At 29.5% G+C, this 12,022-nt stretch overlaps 1 long non-coding RNA gene across 1 annotated transcript; it reads left to right on the top strand.

The window, feature by feature from the left end:
- Positions 1-7,044: 7,044 nt before the first annotated feature.
- On the top strand, positions 7,045-11,548 carry LOC106475597. Its single transcript, XR_001291826.2, has 2 exons — positions 7,045-7,152; positions 11,107-11,548. It is a non-coding gene; the product is annotated as an uncharacterized LOC106475597 (long non-coding RNA).
- Positions 11,549-12,022: the final 474 nt, after the last annotated feature.

The raw sequence follows: 12,022 nt of genomic DNA, 5'->3' as shown, positions 1-12,022 counted from the left end.
TCTTAACTCTAGAACTATCATTGGGGTCCATATTGTTATTAACTTTTTTACTTGCATTTTTTATGCAATTTATATTTTGTTGTTTACTGGGCCACTGGTAACATACAAGTCATACAAATGACATGTTAAAGAAATATAATCAATATTGCACTCAATCCCATGAACTGTTGCTGGAGTACTCTGTGTATTTTACATAAGTTATAGAAATTGAGTGGTTTCATCCAACCTTTTTTATCAGTTTTTTACATAATGCTGTAAAAAGCAAAAATATAAAAATCATTCAATATGGTACCACATGTGGACCCCACAGGTAGTGAACAGTTTAGAAACAAGTTAGTAATTTGAGTGTTAAAAGCTTTAGCACTTTCAACATCCAGGCTACACCATGTAAACCCACCATTAAATTCTAAACTGTGTATAGAAACACTTTCTTATCTCCAGCCCTGATCTGAAAAATATTGTCTTCTTTTAAACTTCTTTAGTGTTAATATTTCACCACACTGAATGCAAACTATTTTATAGGCTGACTACTCTATTATAAAAACATTGCCTACATTGGAATTAAGTCAGTTTTCAGTGTCTGAAATCTGTGTCTGGTGGTCTTTTCAACTTTTTTTTTTAATTTCACTTAGAATTATCCCAGTAGCTTTTTCTCCTGAGACGTTTCCAACAACTTAATATCATTTATCAAATAAGACACGTTACCACAACTGATCATAATATTCCAAATTAGTATTAACCAGCACATTTAAAGCAAACTGATGACTTCCTTTGACTTGTATTTAATATTTCTGAGGATATAAACTAGAAATTCTGTTTCCCTTAATACTTGCTACAGTAACTAACATTGTCTAAAACTGTGGTTTCAAATTTTTTTGACTTGGGACCATTTGTTAACGTTGATGGCCAATTATGACTCAATAAATAGCTTTAGTGCAAAAAATATTTGACTTACTAAATATTTATGAAATAAATAAATTCAACTATTACCTATTTTCAATATCTGTTTGATCCCCTTTCACACATTCTGTTGACTTAATTTTGGGTCATGACTCGTAGGTTGAGAAATTCTGGTCTAGAAAATTTTAGTAACTTTAAAAGCTATGCTTTGATCTTTTTTCCTCACAAATTTCACCTAGAATTTCCCCACAGCAAGTTTTCATGTTGTGAATAATAAAGCTTTTTAAGATTCAATCTTCTTTTTAATTGGACCATGCTGTAGCAATATCATGTGAGTGGTAATGTAATGAAATGCTTGAAGTGTAATGCTCAACTGTGTGGGAATACATAAGTTGTCTGTAATTTTATGTTATTTGTATGTTATTATGTGTACAATTGTAATAAAAATACATTATGAAACTTGAGAGTCAATAAGGGAAATGAATTGCAAACAAGTGTGATACTGTAGTTAAGAAGGGATTTATGGAATATTTTATTATTTACATTCATCATATTGATGGTGAAATAATTAGTAGAGTTTGCCGATCCTAGCCAATACTATTAAAATTGTGGGATACTTCTAACTGTATTGAAGACATTAAAGTTTGGCAGAATGACTTGGTCAATCGATAAGTTGAAAGATATTTGCTGATTAACCTTTATTGATGAGGTTTGCTCAGAACCCAGAAGAGTGACAGAAAAATTTTCACAGAAGATTAATGCACGGTTAATCGTTGGGTTCATTAATCAGTTACATTCAATTTATCAATTCTTATATATTATAATGCAAAAAATTGGGCTTTCATATTACAGTGGACAGAGCAAAGATAGCCCATTATGTAGTTTTGTGCTTAACAACAAAGATGACAACATTTTGATTACTTGGATAGTTGTAATAATCAGAAATAGTAATAATCTGAAACTAATTTAGTTGATTATTGTTGTTATACTAATTGATTAAATTGAAAAAACTTAAATTAATCTAGAATAATAGTGAAAAATCATAATGGAAATATTTTGATTACTGGATAGTTGGAATAATCACAAGTACTAACTTCAATTTTTATAGTGTGAACACTTTTTCCAAGCTGGTAAAGCATGATTATAATTAATTACACTTGTCATAAGAAATTATCATCAGGCCTATTATTATCATCATCTTTTGTCAACACTGCATTCTTTATCTAGTTTCTTAGGGATTTTCAAGAGTTAGAAGAGTATAATAATAGTAATCGAACCACACTATGTACACTCAATCCAGAGCTCATCAGATCGGCCATGACACAACAAACACAGTAGTATTACAACAACAATTGTTATTGTGTAAATTATTTTTTATGTGGTAAACTCTCGTTGTTAACTACTTTTAAAATATCATAACCTCAAAAAATATGTTTTTCAGGTCCAAGATTATGGCACAGACTATGGTTTGAAACACTTAATATAAAAAGTTATTCAAGTTCAAGATTTTTGCATGTATACTGCAATTGTATTTTTCTGATATGGTTTCTATTCTCCAGTCATCACTATAAACTTATGTATTCACATTTAATAACTTTTCACCATAAAATACATAACAAAAAGCTAAATCTTGTTGCTTTATAGGAACAGAAAGATGACTAGTATATACTTGACATATCACACCTTGAAATAAAAACATGATTCCACATTACATAAAAGGTAAATCTTGTAAAACAAAAATTTGGACAAGAGAAATAAATTTACCTAACAGCACCACCTGCTCCACCACCCTGGAAAAAGTAAAAGACAATTATTTTTTTATCATGGAAGTTGTAAGCAAAATACAGTACACATAGATATATAAAAAGTTAAATTCAGCACAAGATGACCAAACATTAGAAGTTAATACACGAACACGGTCACCATACAGACCTGCATATGCTTCAAACATGTTTCATTAATAAATGTTGTTTTTGGCTCTCCATTTTGAATACATTATACAGTTAACAGAAAACAAAAACCAAATTTCAAAAGGAAACTTTATATTGAAATTTATAAAATTCAAACAGCTGCTCAAACGTAATTTAACTTAAAACAAAAGCATGCACAAAACAATGTTTAAAAAATTTTAGATATAGTTTAAGAGGTTTTATCACTATAAGAAATATTATATTTATTGTAATACCATACTTTTTTTATTTATCACCTTAATTTTATTTCCTTACCTTTCCAGCACCTGTACCCCACTCTCCACCAGTCATATGTCTGTTGAAAAAGTAAAAAATATAAACTCAAAACACACTCTACAAGAAGTCTTTTCTACTTGTACATTTCAAAGTATAGTAACCAGATATTTGTATAACAGCCTGACTCCCTGAAAAACAGTGTGTTACCATTATCAGAGAGTTAATTTGTAACTTGTTTTACTTTAGTCTTTAATATGATGCACTCCCTCTCAGGATTATAGGGATAGAAATAATTAAATAAAATTACATTCACTCGAGGGAAAGCTTTCAGGAAGATTACATTCCCTCATGTAAAGTTGCATTTCCTCATGAATTGTTTTTTTTATTTAATCCATGCAATATGTTCACATTCATTGGTCATAAGTAAAGGAACCATGCACTCCCGATAACAAAAGCCAACTAAAATGATGAAATTCCACAAGCAAAGTTAAATTCCTCAGAAATGTAATATTTCAATCCCTGCATTATCACTACAATGGTACTTGTACACAGTATAGCTGGGTGATACAATAATAATAATGGGCTTAATAATAAAGTTTTATGATAAGTATAATTAATTATAATCATGCTTCACCAACTTGTAAAAGGTGTCTTGTATACTAACTGTTTTTATTAGAGGAAAATGCAAATGGCCTTTGTTGCAATTAGCATTATAAGTACTTAGTTCCCTCCATTTTATCATCTCCATAACTTTGTAACAGCTCTGAAGAAGGTATGTCACAAAGTCTACTAGGTATAATGTCACCGATATGTGGAAAAGTGGTGCAATACCTAAAAATAGTGTTGTGAGAGGAATGAACTCAGCAGGGACAATTAGTGTTAAACCAGCTCTTGAGAGTTGCTGTTATGTCCTAATAATGGAAATTTATCATTATATTATCCACTTTATACATATATGTACATATTCTCTGTTAGTTTCCAAAACACCAAGCAAGATATAGTTTACATAAATAATAATTCTAATTCTAAGGAATAACAAAACTAGAAGAAAAAGTGTGGGATCATTATGACATTATTATCCATTGTTCAGCTGGACAAATGTAAAGAAAACAGACTGGCATGACTGTATAAATGACTACTTACAAATAAGATCTCTCTGTAAAATGTACTGACATTCTTGTAAACATTTCCGTACCTTTAAAAAAAATTTCAAAAAGCATTTTGGATTCTTTTTATAAATGTGATAAATATACGTTTTATTAAGGAAACTTCTTTTATATACAGGATGCTGTCACACTACACGACTCCTACTGAATCAGAAAAACCTAGTAACTACTATTTTTTAGATGTTTTTACTATTTCATTCTTCACCCATATAATGATAATCCAATGTTAGCATCCCTTAACTCTTGTGTTATTATCTTTCCCTGAGCTTGATAGCTTCAGATAATTAGTTTTTAACTGATCTTCACATCAGCTGAACCACTACCACTTCTCCCAGTTCTGTCATGGCCTTTAGGATGCCCTTCTACACTTCACTTAGGGTTTGGAGTAATGTTGTTTATTACTGTTTTCATTCACAGTCTCAATGCACCTGTTATCCATAAGATTACAATGTTAGCTCTTCTGTTTATGAGGTGAATGGTAAATGTATTTTATACTATACTGCTACTGTTTACTACCCCCTTGCAAAATATCAAGTACATCCACACTTGAAGCATTTTTCACTTCTAGATAACAGTGTTACTACAAGATTAATTAGGCATTCTTCTGAGTCAGATGTTCTAATTATTTTGTCATTTCAAACAAGTGTCCTTCGCTATCATTTAGTAACCTTCAGCATTATAGCATGTTGAATGTTTTTTTCTCAAAATATTATAAGTACCTTAGCTTGTATTTCATGCTTTCTATAGAGAAATAATCATGTGTGAAGGAATACATTTTCTCATGCCACTTCTGAGTATGTATGAAGCATTTATTATACTCAACCTTCCCTGTGACAGTTCACTCTCTCGTTCATCCTATTCCTTAAATTGGTGTTTTGTGGGGGTCAGCCTAAAATTACTTGAAGAAACAAATATTAAATATTCTTCTTTATTATGATATGTTGCTTTGTGTTTTTAAGGCTGATCTTTTCAGATGGGGAGCAAGACATAGTTAGTAGTTTGTTCCATCCAGGTACATGGGAAATAACTTTCTTACAGCCATGAGTAGTTTTCTGGTGTTGGGTGGACACTTGCTTAAAAATTTCAAAATATAAGTAAAAATAGTAATTCTAATTTTAACATTTTTTTCCCACAAAATGTTTTAGAATTAACATTTTATCATTTTCCAATATTTAGTGTAATTTGCAAAGAAAAGTGTAAACAAAATTTCAAGTTCATTTTTGCACAGTTGAGATAGGTATTGTCTCTGAACTTGGTACCTATCAACTTTATTAGAATTTTCTGCTCATCCCAGAGTATAAGTTTTTATTTATTCAGAAACTGTTGTTCCTTGGAAATAGACTTGTTTGTGTTCTGTTTCTCACATGATTTTCTTTTCTGTTGGTTACAACCCTGTATGGCCTGATGTTTATGATGTTACAATAAGTGGGTTGAATTGTAACTAAAAAATCTTAGCTTTTAAAGCAGATAGAACCAATGGCTAAAAATGACTGATTAGAATAGATTTTTGTCAATGTAAATTAAACTAAGTGATTCTTGGAAGTTCCCATAAATGTGAAAGTTAGAACATTTAGAAACAAGCCATAATCTCTGGATTTTGTAATATCATCTTTTGATGGTTTTTTTTTTTTTATTCTTGATAATCTTTTTGTTGTTGTATTGTGGCTGCTTGAAACTTACAGAAATATTCTTGTATGTGAAGATATCGGGTAAGGATATTTAAGATTAGTGAGTATGGTAAGCTAGGAGTTCTGCAATGGCAAACTATTTGGATGACACAAGTCCTTTTATGTTTTATATTCCAGGTTGCGTATTTTTACTCGAATAACACAGGTATAATACTCTTTAGTTATTTAAGATAAATGCTAATTATTAGAGAGAAAATGAGATTGGCTGAAAATATAATTGGAAAAATATCACCAGGGTATGAGTGCAAGTTGTGTTTCTACAGAGTTTTATGCTGTTTTCTCAGCTACATACTGCTTCAGTGGATAAACGTAAATATAAATATTTGATGAATGTCAAACAAGTTAGAGCTTATTAGATATATAAAAGTACTTTCTTGTAAAAAAGTAGTGAAATCCAATTTTCTTTCATTCATATTTTCCAGTAGATCTTTGTACTGTATCTCAGTGCTTGTATGAACAAATGACAAAGTGAGTGTGCTGTTACTAGAACCAAGACACAAAAATTATAGTTTTATCTAAAAATAATACTATTGGATATATTTACAAGATTTTAGGTACAAAATAAAAAAACAAATTCTAAGATGAAAGGAAGTATTGTTTATTGTTTTTAAATGCTGCATTTTGCAACAATATTTCTAAAAACTTGTATCCTAAACATTTTACAAATACCAAACGAAATTATGAAATTTTTTTCAGACATAAAATATATTTTATTATGAAGAAAGTGTGTACCAAATATAATGCTTTTTCAATTCCCAACCTAATTTATAATCCAGGTATATTACACAGAATTCTTGCAGTCTTGCTAAAATGACAAAGCTATAGATTATTTGACATTTCAGTAACATTTTCATCTTTAAAATGTTTTAAAATAAATAATTTACAAGTAAAAATATAACTTCTTCAAACTGTTACAATACTGAATATTTGGTCATTTGTTTTAACTTGGTATTTTTCTTATTTTAGTTTTCTTAAACTGTGAATTGTAAAGCTTTGAGTTGTTTTTAGTATCCAGCTTTCAATCGAGGAATAATGATAATAAATTGTGCTCTGATGTTTAATTAACTTACAACTCAGTCTTAAACATATTAACTCAAAGTGCAGTTTGCAAGATAATGTAAATTAATTATTAACTGACCTTGTCACAGAGATGCTGGAGGAAGTTTTGGAAAAATGGAAGCAGCTCGTGAAGAGGAGTACTTCAGAAAACTTGTAAGTGGATTTTCAGATGTCATTCTACACTTGATTATGTAATCTGAATACTTACAGACTGTTTGTGCTGCTAGAAATACTAGTTGTGTTCCTTTTGGAAATTTAGTACTAAAATCCTACAAATAAAAGAGGACAGGCTGTTAGTTTCTCATTTAGTTGTATTTTTTTTTTTATTTATAAAGAATATTATCATTGCAGTGAACAAATGTATTATATATTTTTGTGCCATCAAACAGAATATAAATAATTCATTTAAATCATATATACATGTGAGGAAGCTGTTTAGAAGATAGTTAGGCATTATAACTAGAACTAGCCAATTTTACATTACAATTTCTATGTTCACAAATTGAAGACACTTAGCCTATACACATACGCTCGTCTAAAGCGTATCTAGAATAATCTGGAATATTAAAAATAAAGCTTACAAAATATAAAATATTTTTTTCAAAAGTGCGGTTGTATTAATAAAATCATAATAGGAGAGTGTGATATTTTTCAGTCATTTTAATATGAACATGAAAGTAATATTTTGATGGAGCTAGCAGAAGTTAAGTAAAATTAAACATTGTTTGCTGTGCTCATCTTATCATAAAAACAGTTTGAAATAGAGTAAATTTAATTTTTTTTTATTTAATATTACTATCATTCAGTATAGAATATTAATGAAGGTACAAACAACTGAGGTGTGGTTTATATTTTAAAAAGATTCAGTGAAAAAACTTGTTTTTATAATCATTTCAGAACTTCATATGGAAACTTTTTAAAATTTCTCGCACTACAGGTGTGTGTGTGTGTGTATATAAATATAACAGAGTTATACAAGAGTTCTATTCCAGATTGGTTGTTTTATGTATGTAACACAAAAAAGAGCTGACTAATTCTTATAAATATAACATCCAAATGAATTGTTAGTTTGTGAAACTAGTTTATTGTCACTGTATTACCACTTTTTATAAAAGGTTATATTTGTTAAAGCTTTTATAGAAGCAATTTTGTAAATGTAAGAAATAGCTTCTGGTATGTATAAAGAACTTAATATTTTTTTATTGTTGAAGAAAAATGTAATTGATTTTTATTTTGTCAATGTTTTTTTTAGTTTAAAATCTACTTACACTGTAACAGTTTAATCAGGCTAGACATTGCGAGGACTACCAACTAAGTGATTTTAACAAGATTTCCTTCTTAAGGACTTAAATGTTTTGAAAATCAGTCTGTATAGAACTCCCCTTGTTAAAAAGTATTGGGGGTTTACACCCTATTAAATATTTCTTGGAAACTTAGCTAATTTTCATAAGCTTGTTAGCCAAATCAACAACAATATCATAATTTCTGACCAAAACTTGAAAGAGAAAGAAGGTTATATAAATTATTAATGTTGTAATATGCTTTTTATTTCTGGATGTGAGAACTACAACTGAGAACATCTGGTTTATGTAATAAGGTATACCAGTTAATTTTTTCAACTGTAGTAAGTATATCGTAAAGAACTAGAGACATCAAGTGTGAAAAAATACAATTAAAATGAAGTTCTTGAAAAATACTTTTCAATGGTTTAAGAGGCACCCAAAGTTATTTAGGGACATCAATTGTTTATATGTTTGGATGCAACTGTACATGGTTATTTATGCTCAAACTGTCGAAAGGAACACAATACTTTTTAGTTAACCACATCTGTTGGGTAATTTGATTAGTATATAAATATACTTAAATATTTGTGAATTAATTGATATCAGGTTTGATTAATAAAAAAATATGTTCAAAGAATCTGAATCCAGTAAAAAAAAACAATTAATTGGTTACTTTCACTCTTAGCTGGAAGTTCTTGGCTAGGATGAATAAATTGTTTTTGTTGGACGTAAGGTAAATTTTTTTATGGTTTGTGTTGTGATGAAATGCATCTCAAGAGTAGTAGCTTGATTTTTGCCACCAGTTCAGTACATCTATGTTAGTTTAGATGTTAATTGAAATACATTGAAAGGTACATTCCATATTCAAAAATACTCTTAATGTATTTGTTTTTAAAAAGCTATATATTTGACTTAGAACTGTTTTTTATTTTAAAAAATAAATGTAAAATAATATTTAAGTGCAAAATTATTTACACCATACCATTTACTATTAAATTTAATCAGAACATAATTTAATGCAACTTCTGATTAAATTGTATTAGCCTTTAAAAAAAAGTTTTAAAAGTTCTAAATCTTTATTTTCAACCGTAGTATCTACTGTACAACATACTGTTCCAAAATAGTTCACTACTGATGTAGCATGATTTCAGATTAACGAAGTTCACATGCAGACAAAGTGCATCACCTACAATGCTTAACACCTGCATATCATGCAAATGCACAGTGATATATGGGGTACTGGATACCTTAAAGCTATACATTAAGCTTGTACATTGTTAAACATTATAAACAATGAGATTTATTCAGTTATCAGTCACCTATTACAAGAAAACTGTGTACACTTTTTCAAACATTTTATTCCAAACAGATCAGTATTGCTTCACATGTTCAAAAGCATGTTTACAACTATGTTGGAGCTTGAAGTATTGTAGCTATAACTGTGCATTTACTCAAATACCTTGGAACCAACTCAGGAAAACAAATAATTATAATTTGTTTTATTTTTTTATGTCAATGTTTACTTAGTTTAAACCTAATATTTTTTATATTCTTAAAATATTCTAAGTTTACAGTCAACATAAAAATTAGATTTACATCAAGTTATTTTCTAAAGTAAAACTTCTGGTAATTATAATTATCATACAGAATGAATAAGAATAAAACTAGAAAGTTTGTTCAGATAGTATTATTGTATTAACAATACTGTATAATTCCCCATGCCAGCCACTGTAATGTTCTATATCTATAATGGTGATATTATACGCATCAATCTTTTAAAAGTTAGCTTTGTAACACTATGAGGAAATTTTAAGTGTTTTTGCATGAAATAAGCAAGATTTCACTGGAATAATATAGTATTTTGGATTAAAAATATATAGTCCTAAAGTAACTTTAAGTCAAACAAAGTTAATATAACATTAATATATTGTGTGATGTAAGAATATTAATTGTTTTAGCTTTAACCTACAAAGTTTAAACCCCAACAGGAAATAAGTAACAAGGAAACCCAGTCTGATTAGATCAAACTAGTTTTATTGTGGTGACAGCAATGTTTAAATTTGTATCTGGGAGTGTGTGGCCTAACAAAAGGCTGATTTGCTCCCTGTTACCAAACTCTTGTGAGTTTTGAATATATGCAACCATTTTTTTTTTCAGCAGTGGATGTTTTTCACATTACATTACATAAAAACTTAATAATTTCATCCAGTAAGTCTTGTTACAACTGCAAAATACAGTGCTGCTATTATTTTGCATTTTGTTAAAATTTCCTATGTATATAATGTAGAACTCTTTGTTAACACAATCTTTGATTAAATTATTAATTTTTCATTACATTGTGCTCCCATACACAATCTCCAGAAATATTATGCTCTCATTTTTGCCCCTAACCACTTATCCATGGTGATGCTGCTAAGCTCATCACGAATAATTTTAAATATGTGAAAACATATGACATTTAATCTACTAACAAGTTACCATCCAGCTTGTTGATGTGCATCAAATATAATTTAATCAATAATAAGTTGAGTTGTAACAGAGCAGAATGTGAAATGTTTGTGTGATAGTGGCTAGTGAATGAGAATTGTTGTAATTTGCTGAATTGGTCACCAAACTTAATAACTGTTTTAAGTTGGCTATTTGGTGTTAGAGTAAATCTTAAACTATGATAGATAACCTATATTTTTTGTTCATTGCCTTTTCAAATATAAAAGAACCTCTTTTACACTGCAGTTGTACAATCCTTCAAATATATAAACGTATAAATTACATCAGGATGCATGTACTGTCTAGTAACAGTTTTTAATATCTTTATTGGAAATAGCAATATAAGCAGATCAGTCAACTGAAGTCGCATCTGCACGAGGAAATAGAACATCACAAAAAAACTTATCAAACAACATGAAAAAGAAGTAGAAAGGCATAAGGAACGAATTGAGGATCTGAAAAAACAGGAAAAAGAAAGTCAAGAAAGAGATTAAGTAATAGAAGATAGGTTAACAGATTGAAAATTTTAGGGAACAAGATATTTACTTGAGTTAAAATGTAGTATTCTTTTAAGGTATTTTGGTTTCAGAAAGTAGAGAATTCCTGTTAATAATCTGTACAACAAATAAATGAATCTTCTGTTAACCTAAGAAGTGAAACAAGTCTTTGTAAAAAAAATTGTTAGAATAGTTTCATGTCAGTTTTGCAGATGAGTGCAATACTGTATGGGAATGTTGAATATGCAGTACAGTTTTCAATAAAGAAATTCATTCTTGTGATCCTTGTTGATATCTGATGATAAAATGCAATTACACATCTATCATTACACATTTGTTTGCATGATGTTCAAAAAGATGTTTTACACAATGAATTCTAGAAACAGAGGTTCAACCTTTTAAACATGAGCAGATGAGAGTACCATCTGCTTGAGTAGGGAAGGACATTCATGCAACAAATATATGGTTCCTCACAAAACCTTGTAAGATTCTTGTAACATCAGCTAACAATGACTAAAAGTGGTGAATTTAATTATGAGCCTATTCTGTTGAGCAACAAATTTCAGCCCTTGGCTTCTGCAGATGGGGAACTATTGGAGGGAAGGAAAACAAAAGGGTCAGAGAATGATGTGGATGATAAGGAGGATATAGTTGTAGGCGATTCCTTGATAAGGCATGTGGATAGGATAGTCTGTGGGGTAAATAGGGAGAAAAGAATCGGATTATGCTACCCAGAAGTAGGATGTAACAAAGGGG

Source organism: Limulus polyphemus, unplaced genomic scaffold (genome assembly GCF_000517525.1).
Source record: "Limulus polyphemus unplaced genomic scaffold, Limulus_polyphemus-2.1.2 Scaffold8857, whole genome shotgun sequence".
Classification (NCBI taxonomy): domain Eukaryota; kingdom Metazoa; phylum Arthropoda; class Merostomata; order Xiphosura; family Limulidae; genus Limulus; species Limulus polyphemus.
The sequence above is the reverse complement of the archived record's forward strand: the minus strand, read 5'-3'. Positions and strand labels throughout refer to the sequence as shown.